The sequence below is a fragment of the Hemiscyllium ocellatum genome, chromosome 13 (assembly GCF_020745735.1).
Source record: "Hemiscyllium ocellatum isolate sHemOce1 chromosome 13, sHemOce1.pat.X.cur, whole genome shotgun sequence".
NCBI classification, from domain to species: domain Eukaryota; kingdom Metazoa; phylum Chordata; class Chondrichthyes; order Orectolobiformes; family Hemiscylliidae; genus Hemiscyllium; species Hemiscyllium ocellatum.
Genome location: NC_083413.1, coordinates 83476270 through 83501649, shown reverse-complemented (window position 1 = coordinate 83501649; position 25380 = coordinate 83476270).

The window sequence follows — 25380 nt, the reverse complement described above, 5'->3', positions numbered from 1 at the left end:
GGGTTACTGCAGAGATTATATCTAGGAGAAAGTGAGGACTGTAGATGCTGGAGATCAGAGCTGAAAAATGTGTTGCTGGAAAAGTGCAGCAGGCCAGGCAGCATCAAAGGAGCAGGAGAATCGACGTTTCAGGCATAAGCACTTCTTCAGGAATCCTGCTCCTTTGATGCTGCTGTTGGATTCATGTATCACTGTACATCGGAGTGCATCTGGGAATATTGACAAACAGTGAAATTCAAAACTGACCTTGGAGGAACCTGTTTGGGAGAGGTCACAGCACAGAAACAGATAATTGGATATTTTAAGCCTGCCCTTGCAGTAAGTCTGCAATCATGAGTAGAGTGGGTTCATTGATGATTATGTGTTTTATTGAGATATGTGTCTTGATTAAACTTTAAATATGAACCATAAGCATTAATTTAATCTAGAGCAATGTTTTGTAGTTGAATAAGACAGTCCTATTTCCTGGGTCTGTAGTCTGAAAGAAACAAAAATAGCCTTTCGAAGAGTGATATGCTCTTCTTGTCCGATGTCGGAGTTTAGGGAGAGGATTATATTTGTAATAAGTGCCATTGGTTACAAATCCTACCATGTCGAATGGATCGGTTGGAGAGAGAATTAGAGGCTTTGAGGTCGTTACAAGAATAAGGAGATGTGATGGATGGCAATTATAAGAAGTGGGGAAAGTCACAGATACAGTCACAGAGATGGGTTAACTCCAGGAAAGGTAAGAGAGGTAGACAGTTCATGCAGGAGTCTTCTGTGGCTATCCCCATTTCAAACAATTATGCTGTTTGGAAAATGTAGGGGGTGATGGATTTTCAGGTGATTGTAGCACGAACAGCCAAGTTTCTGGTATTGAGACTGGTACTAATGGAAGGAGGCATACCTCCTGTTTCATGAGATCGATTGTGTTAGGGGACCCTCTAGTCCGAGGCACAGACAGACGTTTGTAGCCAGCAGTGAAAAATCAGAATGGTGTGTTGCTTCCCTGGTGTCAGGATCAAGGATAACTCAGAGAGGGTGCAAAATGTTCTCAAGAGGGAGAGGGGCCACATTGGAACCAGTGACACACAGGAAGAGAAAAGGTTAAGGTTCTGAAGGGAGATTACAGAGTTAAGCAGAAATTGAAAAAGGAGGTCCTCAATAGTAGTAATATCTGGATTACTCCTGGTGCTACGAGCTAGTGAGGGTAAGAACAGGAGGATAGAGCAAATGAATGCATGGCTGAGGAGCTGGTGCATGGGAGAAGGATTCACATTTTTGGATCATTGGAAGCTCTTTTGGGGTAGAAGTGACCTGTCCAAGAAGGATGGATTGCACCTAAATTGGAAGGGAACTAATATACTGGCAGGGAGATTTGCGAGAGCTGCTCGAGAGGATTTCAACTCGTAAGGCGGGGTTATCTGGGAAGGTAGTGTGGAAAGATTTCAAGCTGAGACTGGTACAGTTGAGAACAAAGATGAGTCAAACAGTCAGGGCAAGCAGGGACAAAGCAGAGAACAATGGAGGACTGATAAATTAAGCTGCATTTATTTCAAAGCAAGGGGCCTAACAGGGAAGGCAGATGAACTCAGGGCATGGTTAGGAACATGGGACTGGGATACCACAGCAATTACAGAAACGTGGCTCAGGGATGGACAGGACTGGCAGCTTAATGTTCCGGGATACAAACACTACAGGAAGGGTAGAAAGGGAGGCAAGAGAGGAGGGGGTGTGGTGTTTTTGATAAGGGATAGCTTTACAGTTGTACTGAGGGAGGATATTCCCGAAATACATCCAGGGAAGTTATTTGGGTGGAACTGAGAAATAAGAAAGGGATGATCACCTTATTGGGATTGTATTATAGACTCCCAAATAGTCAGAGGGACATTGAGAAACAAATTTGCAAGGAGATCTCAGCTATATGTAAGAATAATAGGGTGGTTATGACACAGGATTGCCATAGTGTTAAGGGTTTAGAGGGAGAGGAATTTGTTAAGTGTGTACAAGAAAATGTTCTGATTCAGTAAGTGGATGTACCTACTGGAGAAGGTACAAAACCTGGCCTACACTTGGGAAATAAGGCAGGGCAAGTGACTGAGGCGTCAGTGGGGGAGCACTTTGGGACCGGCGACCATAATTGTATTAGTTTTAAAATGGTGATGGAAAAGGATAGACCAGATCTAAAAGTTGAAGTTCTAAATTAGAGAAAAGCCACTTTTGACGGTATTAGGCAAGAACTTTCAAAAGCTGATTGTGAGCAGATGTTGCATGCAAAGGAAATCGGAAAGCATTCAGAAATGAGATAACGAGAGTCCAGAGACAGTATATTCTTGTTAGGGTGAAAGGAAAGGCTGGTAGGTGTAGGGAATGCTGGATGAGGGTTTAAGTTAAATAAGGAAGCATATGTCAGATATAGACAGGATAAGTTGTGTGAATCCTTTGAAGAGTATAAAGGCATTAGGACAATACTAAAGAGAGAAATCAGGAGGGCAATGAGACAGCTTTGGCAAATAGAGTTAAAGAGAATCCAAAGGGTTTTCACAAATATATTAAGGACAAAAGGGTAATTAGGGAGAGAATAGGGCCCCTCAAAGATTAGCAAAGTGTCCTTTGTGTGGAGCCGCAGGAGACAGGGAGATACAAAATGAATCGGAGAAAGTGAGGACTGCAGATGCTGGAGATCAGAGCTGAAAATGTGTTGCTGTAAAAGTGCAGCAGGTCAGGCAGCATCCAAGGAGCAGGAGAGTCGATGTTTCGGGCATGAGCCCTTCTTCAGGAATGAGGGCTCATTCCTGAAGAAGGGCTCATGCCCGAAACGTTGACTCTCCTGCTCCTTGGATGCTGCCTGACCTGTTGCGCTTTCCCAGCAACACATTTTCAGATACAAAACAAATATTTTGCATCAGTGTGGAAAACGGACATGGAAAATAGAGAATGTAGGGAAGTAGATGGTGATATCTTGAAAAATGTCCAGATTACAGAGGAGAAAGTGCTGGATGTCATGAAATGCATAAAAGTAAATAAATCCCCAGGACCTGATCAGCTGTACCCGCGAACTCTGTGGGAATCTAGGCAAGTGATTGCTGGGCCTCTTACTGAAAGATTTGTATCATTGATAGTCACAGGTGAGGTGCCCGAAGACTGGAGGTTGGTTATCGTGGTGCCATTGTTTAAGAAATGCGATAAGGACAAGCCAGGGAACTATAGACCGGTGAGCCTGACCTCAGTGGTGGCAAGTTGTTGGAGGGAATCCTGAGGGACAGGATGCACATGTAGTTTGAAAGGCAATGACTGATTAGGGATAGTCAGCATGGCTTTGTGTGTGGGAAATTATGTCTCACAAACATGATTAAGTTTTTGAAGAAGTAACAAAGAAGATTGATGAGGGCAGAGCGGTAGATGTGTCTTCAGAAGGCATTCAATAAGATGCCCCATGGGAGACTGGTAAGCAAGGTTAGATCTCATGGAATACAGGGAGAACTTGCCATTTGGATCCAGAATTAGCTCAAAGGTAGAAGACAGAGGGTGGTGGTGGAGGTTTGTTTTTCAGACTGTGACCAGTGGAGTGCCACAAGGATGGGTGCTGGGTCCACTATTTTTTGTCATTTATATAAAGGATTTTGATGTGAGCAAAAGAGTATAATTAGTAAATTTGCAGATAACACCAAATTTGGAGGTATAGAGAACAGCAAAGAAGGTTATCTCAGATTACAACAGGATCTTGATCAGATGGGCCAATGGGCTGAGAAGTTGCAGATGGTGTCTAATTTAGATAAATGTGAGGTGCTGCATTTTGAGAAAGCAAATCTTAACAGGACTCATATACTTAATGGTAAAGTCCTAGGGTGTGTTGCTGAACAAAGAGACCTTGGAGTGCAGGTTCATAACTCCATAAAAGTGAAGTTGTAGGTTGACAGGATAGTGAAGGAGACATTTGGTATGTTTTCCTTTATTGGTTGGAGTGTTGAGAACAGGAGTCATGTTGCAGCTATACAGGACATTGGTTAGGCCAGTGTTGGAATATTGTGTGTAGTTCTGGTCTCCTTCATATTGGAAAGATATTGTGAAACTTGAAGGGTTCAGAAAGGATTTACAAAGATGTTACCAGGGTTGGAGGATTTGAGCTATAGAGAAAGTTGAATAGGCTCAGGCTGTTTTCCCTGGAGTGTCAGAGGCTGAGGTGTGACCTTATACAGGTTTATAAAATCATGTGTGGCATGTATAGGGTAAATAGACAGTCATTTCCCTTCGTGTGGAATTCAGAACCAGAGGGCATTGGTTTAGGGTGAGAGGGGAAAGATATAAAAGAGACCTCACGGCAACCTTTTCATACAGAGGGTGGTACGTGTATGGAATTAGCTGTCAGAGGAAGTGGTGGAGGCTACTTAAGTGCAACATTTAAAAGGCATTCAGATGGGTATATGAATAGGAAGGGTTTGGAGCAAGATGGGCCGAGTGCTGGCAGGTGGGACTAGATTGGGTTGGGATATCTGGTCGACATGGACGAGTTTGACGGACCGGTCTGTTTCTGTGCTGTACAGCTCTCTGACCCCAACTCTATGACATCAGTTTATCTTTAGTCTGAATTTTTATGTTCCTCTGTGAGCTCTTGGTTGCAGTGTTACTTGTAACTCTTACCACAGCGATGTTAACAGCAGAGTTGCTCCTGTCATTGTTCAGCTTTTCTGCTTCACCTTGTGGACACTTCATAATTTTGCCACCGAGACTGAATTTTTTGCTTATCACCTTTCATCTCGATGACAACAGTGACTGGAATATTCAAAGCCATCCTGTCTCAGCCAGTGGTGTAAAGTTGCAGACTGTATTCCTCCTTATTCCTATTTGTTTCTTACAGCAGCTGTCTCTCTTGCAGTTCTCAGAATCCACATCATTTCAGTTGTGCACATCGAACACCGTGTTTCAGGTGTAGCATTTAATGGTGATAATATCAAAACCAAAGTATTTACAACAGAAGTCACATGACTATGAGAGGTCAATGTCATTATAACTGCATTTCTCCACACAGAAGGCAAAATGGCCAAGACCTGATGCAGTGTTTCCCAGGACTTTGTGGGAGGTTCAAGAGAAAATTACAGGGCCCCTAGTGGAGGAATTTGTATCACGACAGCCGTGTGTGACATACTTGAAGATTGGAGGATGGTTAATGTTGTACAATTGTTTAAAAAAAGGCTACAGGGAAATGCCTGGGAACTAAAAACCAGTGAGTCTAACATCTTGGGGGGAAGTTGTTGGAGGGGATTCTGAGAAACAGGATCTACAGACATTTGAAGAGGCAAGGATTCATTTCAGATTGTCAGCATGTCTTTGTGCTTAGGAAATCATGTCTCACGAACTTGATTCAGTTTTTGAAGGTGTGACCAAGGCAGTAAAAGGGGGCATTAAACATTATCTACAAAGATTTTGACTAGGTACCACATGGTAGGTTGTTAAGTAAGGTTAAATCTCACAGGATCCAAGGAGAGCTAACCAGTTGGATAAAAAAATTGCCTTGACAGTAGAGGACAGTGAGTGGTTGGAGAGGGTTGTTTTTCAGACTGGAGGCCTGTGACCAGCGGTGTGCCACAGGGATCAGTGATTGGTCCAACTGTTTCGTGTCATTTATGTAAATTACTTAGATGAGAATTTAAGAGGCATGGTTAGTAAGTTTGTGGATGACACCAAGATTGGTGGTCTTGTGGGCAGTGAAGGAGGTTATCTGGGAATACAGCGAGCTCTTGATCAACTGGACCAATGAACTGAGGAACAACAGATGGAGTTTAATTTAGATAGTTGCGAGGTGTTGAATTTTGGCAAGGCAAACCAAGGCAGGACTTACACAGTCAATGGTACGACCCTGGGGAGTGTTATAGAACAAAAGATCTAGGGATACAGGTTCTAGATTCATAGCTCCATGAAAGGGGAGTCACAAATGGACAGCGCAGGGTAGAAGGCTTTTGCCATGCTGGCTTCCATCCATCAGAGCACTGAGTATAGTCTATGGGACATCTTGTTGCAGCTGTACAAGATGTTGGTAAGACACATTGGGAGTTCTGTATACAGTTCCAGCTGCCCTACTAGAGAAAGTGTTCTGAAGCTGTGGGTGTACTGTACCTTTAAGAGAGTTAAAAGCTGGTACAGCTACCTGACACCACCAAGTGTTCTCAATAAGGTAACAATGTAACACTTGGTCGAAGCCAAATTATCTGGTTGCCTGTAAATGACAAAACAGATTTGAATTAGGCCACTCAGTTTAAATTATACCCTGAAAAATACCAAACTCCAATCCAGTTTGAATTGAGTATATTGACAATCTTAAAAGCCAATGACACAATCCGATGCACTGGGGGTATAAGGATGGGGAAAATGGAACAGTTGAGAGGAGAACTGCCAAGCTATCAGCATGTAAAAAGACTGCATGAGCAATACCTCTCTTAAAGGTACCTTTATCAATCAGTAACCTGTGAAACAGAACTCCCAAGAAGAAGAAAAGACCAAAATACAGAGGAGAAGCTAAAGCTGCCTGGTTTTGAGATAAGAAGTTTTTAATTTGTAATTGGAACTTTTATCGAACTAATCTTGCAGAAGGGAAGGTAAAAGATATGTTAGAGGAAGAAGTTGTAAATAGTTGTTAATGAATTATTCTCTGTTATACTTTATGAAATAAAGCTGGTAATTTTTCTTAAACTAGCTCTTGCCCTATCGAATGTTCACAAATTATTGTACAGGAGAAATCTTTTCTATGTTGCTAGTTTTAAATTAGATAGGAGAGCTTCCTTTGAGCCATAACAAAAGGATATCAATAATCTCGAAAGAGTGCAAAAAAGGTTTACCAGGATTGGAAGGTTTGAGAGGTTAGATACGCTGGGACTTTTTCCTTGAAGCTGAGGAGACTGAGGGGTCACTTTATGGAAGTCTATAAAATCATGAGAGGCATAAATAAGGTAGATAGCTGTCAGCCTTTCCCTGTGGTTTGGGAGTCCAAAACAAGAAGGCATTGATTTAAGGTGAGAGGGAAGAGATAGATACAAAAGGGTCCAGAGAGGCAACTTTTCACACAGAGCTTAGTGATTGTCTGGAACAGACTGACAGAGGTAGTGATGGAAGTGAATCCAATTTTGTAATTTAAGAAACATTTGGACATGTACATGGATGGGATAAGTCTTATGGGATAAGACCAAATGTATGCAAATCGCACGAGATTGATTATGAAAACTGGACATGGATAAGTTGGGTTGAATGGCCTTTTCTCATGCTGTTGACCTCTGTGACACTATGGCTCAGAGTGGATGTGGCTGTCAGACTGACACTCCCCCTCTATTCCACCTCCCCCCACCATCCCAACCCAACCCTTTTCTATGTCCAATCTGACCACAAATGAATGTAGACCAAGTGCCCAGCCCACAACCAAAAGCTTGATTACATTGATCTGCCCATTAAGTGTCTTCTCCTGCAACTGAGAGAATTGCAGCCCAGTTGGGAATAGGCCATGAAGTATTCCCTTGGTAGTTATTAATTTGCCAATTTGAGGGGGTCAACTGAGTGGCAAAGATGAGCTTAGGCCTTATCTCCCAGATTGTCAGTGGTGGAGACCGGAGGTGATGGGTTTCTGATGCACTAAAACTTTGTCTAATGGATGTTCCACCCATGAGCTCTGCTTGTCCCTCCACTGATGCTCCCAGACCTGCTGAGTCATTCCAGCATTTTCTATTATTATTTCAATTTCCAGTGACTAATGCTTGGCATTTGACCTCATAAATGGTGTTCACAGGTATAGCTGTACAATAATATAAAGGGGCTGTTCTATATTCACGTTAATCATTCTTCCTTTTCATAGGAATCATCAAACAACAATATTCAGTCATGATGAGGAGTCACAAAACATTCATAATTTTCCTCATTTAAGTAACTGTCATTGTCACCCCCACTTTGTTAAATTCCTCTTTGAATAAAGGATATTTCAACTTAACTGAGTTTAGAAAAAAGTTGCAAAACTATATGGGTGATATCTGGCCAGGTCTCCCCTGCAACCACAATGATTGTGAAAGGCCCACACCCAACCACAGAGCCCGGAATTATTTTTTTACAGACTTCCAGTGAACTAAATCCTAAACCATTGGTGTTGTGCAGCATCGAATCAGCAGCAAGACTAAACCCAAACAAACCTGTTTATTTCTTCATGAAATCATTCACTGGGAATGTACCTGCGTTTCGGGAACCTGAGTACAAAGCCATCCCTCTGCTTTCTTCATTCAAGAATGTCATCATCTTGCCTTGAATCCTAAAGAATTGTTCAACAACACATCCTTGGCTGGAGTGTATGAGAAGATAAGGAACTGTTTATGGTTAAACTTGCTTTTCGACATCAATCTGACAAATGAAATAATTAACTTTACTGACAAGCTGAATCCCAGTTTCGATATGTATGCAATGACAGATCATGCTGAGGTGGAAGTCCTGTGGGTTTTGGATTGAAGTTCAGTTTCGGGTCCAGACAAACCATTTGCAGAATCTGAAAGAAAACCAGAATTATTTTCTTCTTCAAAATCAGAATTTATCTCAATTATTTAGTCGACACTTTATTCATTTGTGAATGGGGATATTAATTCGGAAATATCCCAGTGAATATTAGTTCAATCTTTATCCACCAAAACTTAGATTAACATTTTGCTTTGTGCTTCTTGCATGTTATTTTGAGAAAATGGGGATTGTCTGTCGATACCAGATAATTTCACACCTGTACAATGTTGAAATGATTTCATTCATTTAAGCCCAGAGGGTGAGGCTTAGACTGGAGATGTCAAGAAACCATTTCCGGGAGGCTGGTAGCAGTTTTATTTGGTGACTTAACTAGTTAATCTCTGTTACAGAGCTGGAGGGGAACATTAAGAAATTTTTTTCTTTATCAGTTGAACACAGAGTCAAAGTCTGCAGTCAGTTTATGAGTGAGAGAGGGCTCGAGACTCCGTCAGTTCAGTGAATGCAAATTGGCAAAAACAAATACCATTTGGGTGCCAGTTGTAGCTGCAAGAAACATTGTCTCTTGTACAATCAGAATTTCTATTTAACTCTGTCTGTATAGACTGTTTCCCATCTGGCTTTACCACAATGCAGTGACTTTCCCCATGATCTTCCTTGTGGAAGTTACCTCTGCCATCTCCATTATTGATATCTTGCCCTGTAAATCCATCAGGATTACTTCAGACATCTCAGGAGGTTCCTACTCTGCCTCCATTGAATTCCATCCCATTTGTCTGGTTTATCTCTCAGCCTCACTCTTTCTCCCTGGGAACACAACGACCATGTCCTAAGATGCCACTTCCCCTTCCCATGTAATATGGAGCATTTCCAACAGTTCCTCAAGCTTGGCAGGTTTACACCTGGGAGATGTTCACCTGGAGATACTGCAAGTGATACTGCAGATAGATGATTGGCTCCAGACTCTCTCAGGTTCTGTAAATCTGACAAAACACTGGCTTCTTACCCCCTGCTGTAAAAGAGTGAGGGTCTTGGAAATGCAGCCAGGAGCAATTTCACCCCATTGGCCAATCCAGGCACTTTCTAGTCAATGGTAATCCCTAGGATATTGATAGTAGGGAATTCAGCGATGGTAACACCACTGCATATCAAGGGATGGTGGGTTAGATTGTCTCTTATTGAAGATGGGCATTGCCAAGCATTTGTGTGGTGTGAATGTTGCTTTCAGCAAAAGACTGAATATTATCCAGATCTTGCAGCTTTTGACCATGGGTTTCTTCATTATCTGAGGAGTTATGAATTGTTCTGAACACAATGCAATCATTGATGGACATCCCCATTTCTGAGGTAAAAACAATGACTGCAGATGCTGAAAACCAGATTCTGGATTAGTGGTGCTGGGAGAGCACAGCAGTTCAGGCAGCATTCAATGAGCAGCTAAATTGACGATGAAGGGCTTTTGCACAAAACGTCAATTTCGCTGCTCGTTGGATGCTGCCTGAACTGCTGTGCTCTTCCAGCACCACTAATCCAGAATCCCCATTTCTGACCTTATGATATTGAGAATGTTATTGATGAAGCAGCTGAAAATATTTGGCCCAGGATATTACCCTGAAAATCTGCTAAAGAGTTGTCCTAGAGCTGAGACAAGTGACTTCAAACAACCATAACCATCTTCTCAGTGGAATTCCACCTTGATGTCAAGGACTGTCACTTCCACCGTACCTCTGGAAATGAGCTCTGTTGTCCATGTTTCAAAATAAGGGTGTGATGAGGTCAGGGGCTGAGTGGCCCTGGTGGAACCCAAACTGGCTGTCACCGAGCAGGTTATTGCTGAGCAGATGCTGTTTAATAGCACTGTTGCTGACACCTGACATCACTTTGGAGACAGTGAGGTCTGAAAATGCTGGAGATCAGAGTTGAGAATGTGTTGCTGGAAAAGTACAGCAGGTTAGGCAACAGCTGAAGAGCAAGAAAATCGGCGTTTTGGGCCAGAGCCCTTCATGACGAATTTTCCTGCTCCTTCGATGCTGCCTGACCTGCTGTGCTTTTCCAGCAACACACCTGACATCACTTTACTGAAAGTCGAGAATAGACTGATGGAGGAGGTTTGACCAGGTTGGATTTGTCCTGTTAATGATCCTACCAGGGCAATTTTCCACATTGTCAGGTAAATGCCAATATTGCAGCTGGACTGGACAGCTTGGTGAGGGGAGTAACAAATTCTGGAGCCCAGGTCTTCAGTACTATTGTGGGAATGTTGTCAGTGCCCATAACCATTACAGCATCCAGTGCCTCCTGCTGCTTCTTAATATCACGTGGAGTGAATCAGATTGGTTGAATAGTGATATCGGTGAAGCAAGGGACCACTGGAGGAGGCCAAAATGGATCATCCCCTTGGGATTTCTGGTTGAATGTAGCTGAAGATAGCTGAAGTTTGTTCTGAATGCTTCAGTATTTTCTTTTACACTGATATGCTGGGCTCCTCCATCATTGGGGATAGGGATATTTGTGGAACCACCTCCTCCAGTGAGTTATTTAATCATCCACCACAATTCACATGTCGATGTGGCAGTCCTGCAGAACTGAGATCTGATCCATTACTTGAGGGATCACTTAGCTCTGTCTATCACTTGCTGCTAATGATGTTTGCCGTGCAGGTAGTCCTGTTTGGTAGCTTCACCAGGTTGACCCCTCATTTTTAAGTACCCTTTGTGCTGCTCCTGCACTCTCCATTTAACCAGGGTTGGTCTCCTTACTTGATGGTAATAGTTGAGTGGGGAATATGCCAGACCATGGGATTGCAGATTGCAACTTAAAAGTGAAGAATGGTTTTAGACAATAGGAGGAATTTTTTTTTATATTTAAGAGTGGAGACAGAGTCTCCAAAAAAGTTGAGAATGTTGTTCATCAGCAGTTGTGTTTCAAACTGTCCTTTTCATTCCAAAGAGAAAGACAGTATAGCTCTCCAGGACATTACTTCATGTTTGGACCTGGATACAAGACTGTTGTGGTTCAGGATCACCTGGAAAATCTCCTGGATTTTCCAAACATCACAGAATATCATGAATAGAGTTTTGAATCTGTCTGGGTCCAAGAGAGGCTGAAGCTTGAGACACAAGACGTGCAGGTCTGTTGGTGAAAGCCTGTGCACTCATCGGAAAGACCAGATTTATGGGGAGTTGATACAAGGCTCAAACTGTCACTTTGCTTCAGCTAGAGGGTCGCTCTCTGGGGAAAAATGAAAATCTCACTGGGAAAAAATAGTTCTCATCTTTAAGGTCACCAGTCTTGGAAAAGAAATGGACAAACATCAGCTGCTTTGCGAACTAGGAATAACTTTGGTTTGATATTGGAATCTTGAAAGTCTGGATGCAGGTTTGGTCACTGAGCTGGAAAATTTTGTTTCAGATGTTTCGTCACCATACTAGGTAACACCATCAGTGAGCCACCGGATGAAGCAATGGTGGTGTAGCCACTTTCCATTTATGTTTTTGAGTTTCCTTGGTTGGTGTTGTCATTTCCTGTGGTGAAATAATTTCCTATGGTGAAGTTAATTCCTGTTCTTTTTCTCAGGGGGTGATCAATGGGATCATGATGCCAAGGGGTCTGAGTAGTCTGGCAGTCATTTCCGAGATGTCATTGATGTAGGGGAGAGTGGCTAGGGTTTCTGGGTGTGTTTTATCTGCTTGTTTGCATTCGAACATTATTTCAATGAACCGCTAGACACTGCAACACAGAGGAACTATGTAGAGCAGAGAAAAATTACCTCTACATTGTATTCAAAAAGAATGGGTACCTAATGAACATAGTCCACCAATTTCCCAGCAACAAATGCTAAAAAGCAGGCAAAACCCATCCAGAAACCCCAGCCACTCTCCCCTACATCAAAGATATCTTGGAAATGACTGCCAGGCTACTCAGACCCCTTGGCATCATGGTAGCCCACAAACCTATCAACACACTAAAACAACAGTGAATGAACTTGAAAGACCTATACAGACAACAAGCAAAACTGATGTCATCTACAAAATACCTTGCAAGAACTGTAACAAACACTACATTGAACAAACAGGCCAAAAACTAGCCACCAGGATACATGACCACATGACCGTCAACTAACCACAAAAAGACATGACCCACTCTCACTAGTATCCTTGCACATAGATGAGAAAGGACACCACTTTGAGTGGGACAACACATCTCCATCCTAGGGCAAGCCAAACAGAGACACATATGAGAATTCCTAGAAGCATGGTATTCCAACTAGAACTCTATCAACAAACACATTGAATTGGATCCTATTTACCACCCCTCTGAGAAAAAGAACAGGAAATGACATCACTGTTGGAAATGATGTCATCACAGGAAATGATATCACCAAACCAAAGAAACCCAAACACAGAATAGAAAGCTGGCTACACCACCAGTGTTTCATTTGAAGGCTCACTGACGATGTTACCTAGTATGGTGAAAAAATGTTTGAAAACGAACCTTCCAGCTCAACGAGTAAACCGACATCCAGAACCTCAACCTGAGCTACAAATCTCCTCAAAACTCACTAATATTGAAAATCTACACACAAAGGACAATGGGTAGTTTTATTTTCCATTATGTCAAGAAAATGAAGAGATACTATTCTATTCTGTGTTTTTTAAGTATAATTTGTCATCAAAGATTTGTTCAATGAATAATACTTCCAATTATTTGTTACAGTAAGTGTCTTACAATATGAAAGCTTGATCCTTTCAGTTTATAACTTGAAGTTTGATTATTGTTTTCCAAGCATTGGTCTCCATGGGAAACTCCAAATTTATAGTTATAAAACTATCACTTCATACCTGAACATCTCTATTGTCTCCTCTGACTTACGATATATCCCCATAGGTAGACAGATGCACGAAAACAGGATGAGTGATTGAGCATGTAATATACAACTCATCCAGTGATTAATCCAAGGATTAACTGACCCCACGAGAAATGATTTACCTATCTCATTATATGGACCAGATCTTGCGTGGAGCGAACTACTTTTGTGCTATATTTTTGTGCTATAAATGGCGGCACGGTGGCACAATGATTAGCACTGCTGCTTCACAGCGCTAGAGACCTGGGTTCAATTCCCAACTCAGGCGACTGGCTGTGTGGAGTTTGCACACTCTCCCCATGTCTGCGTGGGTTTCTGCCGGGTGTTCCGGTTTCCTCCCACAGTCCAAAGATGCGCAGGTCAGGTGAATTGGCCATGCTAAATTACTCGTAGTGTTAGGTAAAGGGGTAGGGATATGGGTGGGTGGCACTTCGGCAGGTCGGTGTGGACTTGTTGGGCCGAAGGGCCTGTTTCCACACTGTAAGAAATCTAATCTAATCATACAGTTTCCATCCAATGCGAAGCAATGTACTTGCATGTTCTGGATCAGTTCTAGTCCAGTGCTAAACAATGTAGTGAAGTGTAAAGAAAACAAAATACTGTGGGTGTGAAAGATCTGAAATAAAAACAGTCTGTGCTGGAGAAACTTATCCCCATCCAAAGAAAGCACATGCAATGTGCTTTAATGATTTGTTTAGATTCGATTAGATTCCCTACAGTGTGGAAACAGGCCGTTCGGCCCAACCAGTCCGCATAGACCTTCCGAAGAGTAACCCACCCAGACCCATTCCCATACCCTGACTCATGTACCTAACCTACAGGTCACTGAACACTTGCCAAATCACCTAACCTGCACATCTTTGGACGGTGGGATGAAACTAGCACACCCAGAGCAAACCCACGCAGACACGGGGAGAGTGTGCAAACTCCACACAGACAGTCGCCCAAGGCCGGAATGGAACCCAGGTCCTTGGTGCTGTGAGGCAGCAGTGCTAACCACAGAGCCACCGTGCCGCCCCAGTGGCTCTGATCTCAATAAACATGACGTGCTTCGAGGGGCTGGTCATGGCGCACATCAACTCCAGTCTCCCAGCCTGCCTCTATCCCATACAATTCACTTCCCGATAGAACAGGTCCACAGTGGATGCTACATCCCTAAACCTGCACTCATCTTTGGAACATTTGGACAACAAGGACATCTACATCAGACTCCTGCTCATTGACTGCAACCCTACCTTCAAGACCATTACCCCTTCCAGATTGATCTCAAAACTCTGAGACATTGGTCTGGGCTCTGCCTTTTTCAACTGTATCCTCAACTTCCTCTCCCAAAGATCACAATCAGTGAAGATAGACAACTGCACCTCGTCCAAAATAACACTCTACACTGGAGTCCTCCAAGGATGTGTTCTCAGCCCCCTACTGTGCCCCCTGTCCACCCATGACTGTGTTGCCAAATTCTAAATGAATGCCACCTACACATTTACTGAAGACACCACCACAGAGGGAAGGATATCTAACAACACCAAGTCAAAATACAGAAGGGACATCGGGGCTAGGTGTCATGGTACAATGAGAACAATCTCTGTCTCAGTGTCAGCAAAACTAAAGAAGTGATCATTGACTTTTGAAAGAAAGGAGGAGTACATGCCCCCATTAACATCGACAGAACTGAGGGTGAGAGAGTGGACAGGGTCATGTTCCTCAGAGTGACGATAACCAACAACCTGTCCTTGCCTTCCCACATAGATGTGGCAGTCAAGAAGCACAACAACATCTCTTCTTCCTCAGAGGGTCAGCAAATTTGGCCTGTCCATAAGGACCCTCAACAACATCTCCTGATGCACCATTGAAAGCATACTATCCAAGTGTGAAGTGGCCTGGTATGGCAACTGTTCTGCCCAAGACTTTAAGAAACTACAGAATGCAGTGCCAGACCATCACAGAAGAGAACCTCCCATCCATGGACTCCATTTATACAGCTCACTGCTGCAGAAAGGCTGTCAACATCATCAAAGACCCATCACACCCCAGTAATGATCTCCCACAACTCCTTCCATTAGGCAGAAGGTGGGGAGAGTGAACACATGCACCAGCAGGTTCAGAGTCAGCTGCTTCCTGGCTGTTATTAAACTGGTGAATAGATTCTCTGGCCTCAGGTTGTAGCGGGTGCCAGCCGTGCCAGCTGTGTGCCCTGAGAAACATTTCTTTTTGTTTTCCCTTCCACTATATGCCCAGTGAAAGGTGGCTTCTGATGCCAGGAGTGGTTTCATGGCTGGGCTTAAAAATAGCACAGGCATTGGGAATGAATTTGACCCGTTGCCTTTTATGCTCTGATATTTCAAGTGTCCATCTAAATAGTGTGGGAATGGCTTCAGAGTCCAGCCTCCACCATCACTTTAAGCAGGGAGTTCCACTCTCCAGACATTTTTTTCTCCTCGAATTTCCTCTTAACCTCCTCCTCCTTACCTTCAAGCTCTGTCCCTGGTGATATATGTCTTGACAAAGAAAAAATATTCTCCCTGCATATGACCTTCATAACAATCAGGGTCCCAACTGGTTTTCTCAGCTTGAAGGAAAACAACTCCAGCCTCTCTAGACTCCCTTCACAGCAGAATCACTCCAGCCCAGTGACGGCCTGGTGAATTGCTTTTGTGCTCTCTCTAAGGCAATCACATCCTTCTCTTATTAAAAATGGCATTGCCTGGTATTTGTGTCGCACAAATGTTCCTTGCTACTTGTCAATCCAAGCTTGGATATCATCCAGATCTTGTTGTATTTGAACATGGACTGCTTCAGTATCTGAGGAGTCATGAATGGTACTGAGCATGTGCAATCATCAGCAAACATCCCCACTTCTGATCTTATGATGGAGGGAAGGTTATTGATAAAGCAACTGAAGATGGTTGGGCCAAGGACACTACCCTGAGGAACGCCTGACCCCCCAAAACCACAACCCTCTTTCTTTATTCCAGTACAACTCTATCCAGTAGAGTTTTCCCCAATTCCCAATGATTCCAGTTTTGGTAGGGCTCCTTGATGTCACAATCAGTTGAATTCTGCCTTGATGTCAAGGGCTGTCACTCCCACCTCACCTCAAGAATTCAACTCTTCAGTCTATAATTGAACCAAGGTTGTAATTAGGTCAGGAGCTGAATGTCCCTGGTACCCAAACTGGGTGTCACTGAGCAGGTTATTGCTGAGCAGGTTCTGTTGATGCCACCTTCCATCACTTTACTGATGGTCGAGAGTAGGCTGATGGGGTGGTAGTTGCCGGATTGGATTTTTCCCATGTTTTCATGTACAGATCATAGCTGGGCAGTTGTCCACATTGTTGTGTACATGCCAGTGTTATAACTGTGCTGGAACAGCTTGGATAAGGAGCTGCAAGGGTTTGGAGCACAGATCTTCAGTATCCTTGTTGGAATGTTGTCAGGGCCTGGAGCCTTTGCAGTATCCATTGTCTCCAACTATTTCTTGGTTTCACGAGTGAATCAAATTGGCTGACAACTGATATCTGTAATGTTGGGGACCACCGGAGGTGGCTGAGATGTACCATCCATTCAACAATTCTGGCTGAAGATTGCAAAAGATAACACTGAAACATTCACAGCACTGATATCCTGGGCTCCTCCATCATTGAGAATGGGGATATTTGTGGAGCCTCCTCCTCCAGCGCATTATTTAATTGTCCACCACCATTCACAATTGAATGTTGCAGGACTGCAGAGCTTGGATCTGATCCCTAGGCCATGGATTCGCTTAGCTCTGCCGATCATTTGCTGCTTATGCTGAATGGCGTACACGTCATCCTGTTTGGTAGCTTCACCAGGTTGACACCTCATTTTCAAGTATCCCTGGTGCTGCTCCTTGACTGCTCTCCTGCACTCTCCGTTGGGCCAGGGCTGATCCCCTGGCTAGATGGTAATGACTGAGTGGGGGATATGCCAGGCCATGAGGGTGCAGATTGTACGGGAGTATAATTCTGCTGCTGCAGATGGCCCATAGTATCTCATGGATTCTCAGCCTTCAGTTTTTAGATCTGTTCGAAGTCATTCCCATTTAGCACAGTGGTAGTGCCATACAACACAATGGAGAGTATTCTCGATGAGAAGGTGGGACTTTGTCTACACAAGGATTGTGCAGTGGTAACTCTTACCGATACTGTCATGGACAGATGCACCTGCAGCTTGCAGATTGCTGAGGATGAAGTTCAGTCTGTTTTTCATTCTTATTGGTTTGCTCACCACTTGCTGCAGACCGACTCTGACAGCTCTGTCCGTTAGGACCTGACCAGCTCGGTCAGTAGCATTGCTGCTGAGCCAATCTTGGTGGTGGACATTGGAATCCCCCACCCAGAGCACATTTTATGCTCTTGCCATGCTCCAAAATTTGTTTGATAATGAAGAGCAATGATTCATCAGCTGAGGGAGGACAGTAATCAGCAGAACGTTTCCTTGCTTACACTCAACCTGAAGTCAAGAGAATACATCAGGTCTGGAGTCAATGTTCAGGACTCCCAGGGCAATGCCCTCCTGACTGTAGAACGTGGTGCCACCCATCTCTGTTAGGTCTGTCCTGCTGATGGGACAGGACATATCCAGAGATGGTGATGCTGTTGTGTGGAACATTGTCTGGAAGCTATGATTCCATGAGTGTGACTGTATTAGACTGTTGCTTGACTCGACAGTGAGACAGCTCTCTCAGTTTTAGCACTAGCCCCCAGATGTTAGGAAGGAGGCCTTTGCAGGGTCAGCAGGGCTGTTCCTGTTGTTGTCATTTCTGGTGCCAACTTAAGTGAGAGGAGATCTCTCTGTCTTCATTTCTTTGATGGCACGTTGTAGCAAGTTGAGAAAACTGGTGAAATTGACATTGATGCCGTGTGGTTGGAGGATTCCAAGGTGGAAAATGAGGCGTTCTTCCTCCAGGCGTCGGCTAGCTTGGATTTGGCAGTGGAGGAGGCCCAGGACTTGCATGTCCTTGATGGAGTGGGAGGAGGCGTTGAAGTGATCTAGAACATAGAACATAGAACAATACAGCACAGAACAGGTCCTTCGGCCCACGATGTTGTGCCGAACATCTATCCTAGATTAAGCACCCATCCAATTGCCGCTTAAAGATCGCCAGTGATTCTGACTCTACCACTCCCACGGGCAGCGCATTCCATGCCCCCACCAATCTCTGGGTAAAGAACCCACCCCTGACTTCTCCCCTATACCTTCCACCCTTCACCTTAAATTTATGTCCCCTTGTAACACTCTGTTGTACCCGGGGAAAAAGTTTCTGACTGTCTACTCTATCTATTCCTCTGATCATCTTATAAACCTCTATCAAGTCACCCCTCATCCTTCGCCGTTCCAATGAGAAAAGGCCAAGAACTCTCAACCTATCCTCGTACGACCTATTCTCCATTCCAGGCAACATCCTGGTAAATCTTCTCTGCACCCTCTCCAAAGCTTCCACATCTTTCCTAAAGTGAGGCGACCAGAGAACTGCACACAGTACTCCAAATGTGACCTAACCAAAGTCCTGTACAGCTGCATCATCACTTCACGACTCTTGAATTCAATCCCTCTGCAAATGAACGCTAATACACCATAGGCCTTCTTACAAGCTCTATCCACCTGAGTGGCAACTTTCAAAGATCTATGTACATAGACCCCAAGATCCCTCTGTTCCTCCACCTGACTAAGAACCCTACCGTTAACCCTATATTCCGCATTCTTATTTGTTCTTCCAAAATGGACAACCTCACACTTGGCAGGGTTGAACTGCATCTGCCACTCCTCAGCCCAGCTCTGCATCATATCTAAGTCCCTTTGCAAATGACAACAGCCCTCCTCACTGTCCACAACTCCACCAATCTTTGTATCATCTGCAAATTTACTGACCCACCCTTCGACTCCTTCATCCAAGTCATTAATAAAAATTACAAACAGCAGAGGACCCAGAACTGATCCCTGCGGAACTCCACTTGTAACTGGGCTCCAGGCTGAATATTTACCATCTACCACCACTCTCTGACTTCGACCGGTTAGCCAGTTTTCTATCCAATTGGCCAAATTTCCCTCTATCTCATGCCTCCTGACTTTCCGCATAAGCCTACCATGGGGAACCTTATCAAATGCCTTACTAAAATCCATGTACACTACATCCACTGCTCTACCCTCATCCACATGCTTGGTCACTTCCTCGAAGAATTCAATAAGACTTGTAAGGCAAGACCTACCCTTCACAAATCCGTGCTGGCTGTCCCTAATCAAGCAGTGTTTTTCCAGATACTCATAAATCCTATCCCTCAGTACCCTTTCCATTACTTTGCCTACCACAGAAGTAAGACTAACTGGCCTGTAATTCCCGGGGTTATCCTTATTCCCTTTTTTGAACAGGGGCACAACATTCGCTACTCTCCAGTCCCCTGGTACCGCCCCCGTTGACAATGAAGACGAAAAGATCATTGCCAACGGTACTGCATTTTCCTCTCTTGCTTCCCACATAATCCTAGGATATATCCCATTAGGCCCGGGGGACTTGTCTATCCGCAAGTTGTTCAAAATGTCCAACACATCTTCCTTCCTAACAAGTATCTCTTCTAACTTACCTGTCCGTTTCACACTCTCCTCTTCAACAATACGGTCCCTCTCGTTCGTAAATACTGAAGAAAAGTACTCATTCAAGACCTCTCCTATCTCTTCCGACTCAATACACAATCTCCCACTACTGTCCTTGATCGGACCTACCCTCATTCTCGTCATTCTCATGTTTCTCACATACGCATAAAATGCCTTGGGGTTATCCTTGATCCTATCCACCAAGGATTTTTCATGCCCTCTCTTAGCTCTCCTAATCCCTTTCTTCAGGTCCCTTCTGGCTATCCTGTATCCCTCCACTGCTCTGTCTGAACCCTGTTTCCTCAACCTTATGTAAGCCTCCTTCTTCCTCTTTACTAGACATTCAACCTCCCTCATCAACCAAGGCTCCCTCACACGACCATTTCTTTCCTGCCTGATAGGTACATACATATCAAGGACACGTCGTATCTGCTCCTTGAAAAAGTTCCACATTTCCACCACATCCTTCCCTGACAGCCTATGCTCCCAACTGGATCTCTGGATTAACAGTCTAGCGATAATACCATTATCGCCTGACAATGGAAACAGTTCAGATATTGAAGTCCTTTTACCAAGAACAGCCAGATAAATCTAGAATTTTTAATTTGCATGAGCAAACCTTTGCTTTCCTTTTTAATTCTGGAAACAGTAAATGCTGGAATAACTCAGCAGATCTGGCAGCATCTGTAGAGAGAGAAACAGAGTTAATATTTTGAGTCCAATGTGGGGTTTACCCATCTCAATATGTAAAGTTAACTTAAGGTGTGACTTGATCACTGATTTGGTTGTTTTTGGGGTCATGGCAAAGTCACCTATTAAAGATTTTGATTAGCATGTACACTCACTCACTGAGCTGGAAGGTTTGTTCTCAGACATTTCATTACCATGACTAGGTTACATCATCAATGAGAAGGATTGGTGGTATGTCCTACCTCTACTTTTCGGTCTTGGTTTCTTAAGGTGGGTGATTCTTTTTTTCAACGGAAGGCAGATGAGATCTAAGTTGATGTGTTTATTGATGCAGATCTGGTAAGAACGCCATGCCTGTAAGAATTCTTGTGTGTGTCTTTGTTTCACCTGTCCTAGGATGGGTGCATTGTCCCAATCAAAATGGTGTCCTTCTTAGTGTGTCTGTGTGGAAACTAGTGATAGTAGGTCATGTCTTTTTGTGGCTAGTTAGTTCATGTATCGCGGTGGCAAGTTTCCTGCTTGTTTGTCTGAGGTAGTGGTTTTCACAGTTCTTGCATAGTATTTGTCCCATCCATATTACCTTACTCTCTCAGCTCACCATCTTACACCTCCATTTTCCCTACTTCATTCAGCTACTCACCTTTCCCAGTCCAACCCTTCCCCATTCCATCTATCCTATCGTTCTCCAGCTGGTACCAGGAATCTTTTTATTTTATTCATTCATGGGATGTGGCATCACTGGCTAGGCGCAGCATTTATTCCCTGTCCCTAGTGGCCCCTGAGAAGGTGGTGCTGAGCTGCCTCCTTGAACTGCTACAGTCCATGTGCTGTCTATTGATCCATAATGACCTGACGGATGGAATTCCAGGACTTTGACTCAGCAACAGTGATTATGTTTATGTGTTTATGTGGCAGATTGTGTTTCTGGTCAATGGTAATCCTCAGAATGTTAACAGTGGGTGATTCAGTAATGGTAACACCACTGAATCTCAAGGAATCATAGAATCCCTACAGTGTTATGCAGGACATTTAGACCATCGACTCCATACCAAATCCCTGAAGAGCATCCTACCCAGACCCAAGCCCCTAACCTATCCCTGCATTCCCCATGACTAACCTTCATAGTCTGCACAGCCTTGGACACTAGGGGAATTTAGCATGGCCAATCTACCCAACCTGCACATCTGTGGACTATGGGAGGAAACTGGATCCAAAGGAAACCCACACAGACATAGGGAGAATGTACAAACTCAACTCAGGGAGTTATATCCCAAGGGTCACATCAAACCTGGGTTGCTGGTGCTGTCAGGCAGCAGTGCTAACCACTGAGCCAGTGTGCTGCCCACAGGTGGTGGTTAGACTGTATCTGAATGGAGACAGTCAAACTTGGCATCTGTGTGGTGCGAATGTTTCTTGCCACTTTTCAAGTCAAGTATGGATATTGTCCAGATCTTGTTGCATTTGAACATAGACTGCTTCAGTCTCTTGAGGAGTCACGAATGGTGCTGAACATTACACAATTACCAAAGTGTTGGGAAGGACCAGGAAACCTAAATGGTCATCATCTCAAATTGCCTTTCTGGAACCGAATCCTCAGGTCCAATGTACCAGTCACTGTTTTGAAATTTCAGTGAATGTGTGAAGCTTCACACCTTGAGGGCAGACAGCTGCAGGTTGAAAAGGCTCATCAGCCTTAATTGGTAATTTAACTGAGAGGAAGGAACTGATCTCAAAGGTCAAGCAATGGATTAACCAACAGGGTTAAACGCTGAGTTTTATAGCACCAAGGTTTCCTGGTCTGTCATGTGCAGACCAAATCAATTGAATCACACAGACACCTCCAGAATGACAGTGCTGGTCTGAGTACATCTCAGGCATGGACACAACGGAGTCCAGTCCATTCCAAGGAATCCTGGTAAGTGGTTGAATGGCGTTAGAGTTGGATGAGAGGATCACTGTGAGGAGTCAATAGTTAGTGAGATGACTTTGGTAAGATACAGAGAGGAATCTCACTGGGTTTTTCCGAGAGAAATCCTCCATGAAACTGATTGAAACCGACACTTAATCAAAAAAGCATAAAACTGTTCATTTGGTTTGGAATGCAGATATTTTTGTAATGGCATAGAGCCATTTGCTGAGTCCATCAGGAAGGATGCGAGCCTGAGAGGGGTGACTATTCCTGTCAGCGGGTGCCTGCAGATTAAGGCCTCTCTGTACACGGATGAGTCCTTGGAGTGCAAGTTCATAGCTCCTTGAAAGTGGAGTCACAGGTAGATAGGATAGTGAAGAAGGTGTTGGGTATGCTTTCCTTTATTGGTCAGAGTATTGAGTACGGAGTTGGGAAGTCATGTTGCGGCTGTACAGGACATTGTTTAGGCCACTGTTGGAATACTGCGTGCAATTCTGCTCTCCTTCCTATCGGAAAGATATTGTGAAACTTGAAAGGAATCAGAAAAGATTTACAAGGATGTTGCCAGAGTTGGAGGATGTGAGCTGTAGGGAGAGATTGAATAGACTAGGGCTGTTTTCCATGGAATGTCGGAGGCTGAGGGGTGATCTTATAAAGGTTTATAAAATCATGAGGGACATGGATAGGATAAATAGACAAAGTCTTTTCCCTGGGGTGGGGGAGTCCGGAATTAGAGGGTATAGATTTAGGTTGAGAGGGGAAAGATATAAAAGAGACCTCAGGGGCAACTTTTTCACGCAGAGTGTGGTACGTGTATGGAATGAGGTGTCAGAGGAAGTGGTGGAGGCTGGTGCAAATGCAACATTTAAAAGTCATCTGCATGTGTATATGAATAGGAAGGGGTTGGAGCGATATGAGCTAGGTGCTGGCAGGTGGGACTAGATTGGGTTGGGATATCTGGTCGGCATGGATTGGTTGGATCGATTGGTCTGTTTCTGTGCTGTGCATCTCTATGACTTTATGACTCTATGAGACCTCTGTTGATGGCTGACCATTGGCTGTGACACTGATGAAGACTGCAATGTAGCCTCAGGGATAATCAATCAATTAAAGTAAAAGTGATCCACAGGAGAAGGCTCAGGGTTCGGGTGATCATTGTCTCAGGTAAAGGAGGCTGAGGAAGTGAAATGCTCACTCTCCTTCCTATCTGCTTTGCTCTCTGATCTCTGGATGGGTGTTAAAGGGATATTCTGAAGATCATGCTGGAGGTGAGGAAATGAAGGATTTCTATGGAGACGACCTGGATACAAATTTCTCTTTCTGTCATTAATGGTATCACTAGGAAAATGTGCCGGGATGTGAGGACGCTGAGATGCAGGCCAGGACATTTCAGTGACTCTGTGAGAAGTTATGATGATACTGTTATGGAAAACAGAACTGGAAAGTGAGGCGAAGAGGAAATTCATATGTATGACTGCAATCTGCAAGCTACTTCAAAGGGCAACCTGATTCTACAGGCAATTCTTATCCTTGACAAAGATTCATGTTCTTTCCCTCCAGGTTTCCATTTTTGAAAGACAAGCACATCATTTATCAACTGTAGCTAATCTTTGACTGTGATCTAGGAATTTGAACATTTCTGCAACAGAGAGGCTTTTTCCTCCATGACTATCTTTCTCTGTTGTATTAGTTTGGTGAGAACACCAGTTGTCTGCATGTATAATTGTGGTGAGTCATCTGCAAGCTTCTCATTTTAAGACTGCACTGCTTGATTGTACTATTTGACACCAAATATTGAACATTTAGTTCAGTTATGTCAAATGAGATAGGTAGACAATGCTGCTTCTGTTCACTCTATGCTCATTTCACTGGCATGCACAATGTTTCTTGAGAAAGAATTCCTGTGTGTGGTGATCTTCCACTGTCAGGAGACATGAACATCAATATTGGTCTTTTCACGATAATCTTGTACGTTGTTTTGAAGGAACTAAGAATGTTGAGTGGCTCAATTGAAACTTCTTCCATGATTTTTCTACAGGGAAAGAAACAGGATAGAGGAGACAAAGAGGGAAAAAAAAAATATGCAAACAAGAGAAGGCAGATGTGAAAAGGTAGAAAAAGAGCAGAAGAAAGAAAGCAACTGAATTCAGCCAACACCTTCCACAAACAGATTACTTCACAATGCCCCTCATTGCTGGTTGTGGGAGCTTGCTGTGTACAAATTGGTCACGTATCTTCACTACTTTATAAAATAGGCTCCATTTCAAAAGCACGGCAATGGCTATATTGTGTGTTAGGATGTCTTGAGGATATGAAAGATGCTATTTCATTGGAGGTTCATTTATTACCTGCTTTATAAATGCACTTCGTGATAAAAAAGTATCACAATTAGATTTTTAACCAGCAAACCTGATGTGGTTATTGATGGAGTTTTGTTTAGAGTGCCATGCATCTAAGAAAACCAGAAATGACATCACTCACCTTAAGAAAGCAAGATCTATAAATAGAGAGGTGGGACATAGCACCAAGGTTTCACTGGAGACTCCCTGATGATGTTATCTGGTCATGGTGATGAAACATCTGAAAACAAACCTACCAGCTCAGTGGAGCTAACCTACATACTAATAATAGGGTTATAATGGTAGGGGAATTTAACTTTCCAAACAGAAACTAGGACGGCCATAGTATTAAGGGGTTGGGTGGAAAGAAATTTAAGAATATTTTCTTATTCAATCTGGGGATGTACCTATAAAAGAAGGAGCAAAACTTGACCTTCTATTGGGAAATAAAGCAGGGCAAGTGACAGGGGGAACACTATGGGGCAAGTGATCATCATCATTTAA